Below are 1,344 nucleotides of genomic sequence, written 5' to 3'. Positions count from 1 at the left end.
ATATGAAACCTATTTCAATTAATCAAGTCTTAACAAGTTTGATTGCTTAACATGTTGGAAACACTTAATAATGTAAATAACAATTTCATTTAATATATATATAAACATGGAAAAGTTCGGGTCACTACAAAACATACATCTGCAGCATCAATCATTGAAGTGTGGTGGTTGTGATGGGTTTGTTGGTGATTTTTATTTGGTGGTCGAAGAAGATAAACACTAGTTAGTTTAATGGGTTCATTTTGGTTCGATGGTCGTTTAATGGATTGAACAAGAGATGAAAAATGGTAACAATTACAAGTTAAAGAGCGGTTGTAGCAACTCGATGATGATTCTTGGACCTATCTGAAATGAAAAAGTAGCAATATACGATGAGTTGGGGTGGTTCTCGAACAAGCAGGAAGAAACCAAAGGTGGTGGTTCTTCATTGGTTTGTGGTGGTGATGGTGAGGTGAAAGGTAGTCGTCTTTGGTTGAGTTGCTTTAACACAAAACTGTAGCAGCAGAAGAACAATTACAGGTGGTGATTTTTCAAACAATATGAGTGGGTTTTGTGTTGTTATGGTGATAGTGATTTATGGTGATCGAAGAAAATATAACAAGAGGGTTAAGTTTGTGGTGTGGCATGTGTGATTGTTTATAAAAATAGAAAGTAAGTGAGGGTTTTCGAGATGATGATCATGGTGTTGTGGTTATGGTGAGGGTTTGAGAATGGACCGAAAGCAGGAAACAAGTAGTGATGGTGTTCGAGTTAGGATCCCTATGGTTCGATAGTGATTCTTGGGTCTTTGATCAACAGAAGCAAAGATTAAGGAATTGGTGAGGTGTCTAATATCAAAAGAAATATATAATGCATGTTTTGGTGTATATGTATATGTCTCGATTATAAGAGGATGAGGGATTGGTGTTTTTAAATGGTAAAAATATGATGATGATGATGTGTTGGATATACTTCAAAAGGGTGTCGATGTGTTTGTGTAGGATGTTGTTCAAACAAACGCAAGTGGTAAGGTACTAGTGCATGAGTGGAATGGTTGCTGATACAAACATACAAATATATAAAATATAAATCTAATTAATAGATAGTAGATGAAGAGTCAATCATAAACAGAAAGATCTGTGTGTGTATATGTAATTATAAAGCCATCATGTGGTATCCAATGAGCTAGATGCCACTTTAATTGTGATTATAACTCGTGAATGTTTTTTGTTTAGATCCTACCGACACTTATCCTTATTAAATCACGGGTGATTGAATCAATTAAGCATAGTAACCAATTAAATATTGATAATAATATAAACGTGTGATAATATTAACTGTCACTTTTTACGGGTTGAATTTCGT

This window comes from Rutidosis leptorrhynchoides, chromosome 9, assembly GCF_046630445.1.
Source record: "Rutidosis leptorrhynchoides isolate AG116_Rl617_1_P2 chromosome 9, CSIRO_AGI_Rlap_v1, whole genome shotgun sequence".
Lineage (NCBI taxonomy): Eukaryota > Viridiplantae > Streptophyta > Magnoliopsida > Asterales > Asteraceae > Rutidosis > Rutidosis leptorrhynchoides.
Note: the sequence above shows the minus strand (reverse complement) of the source record.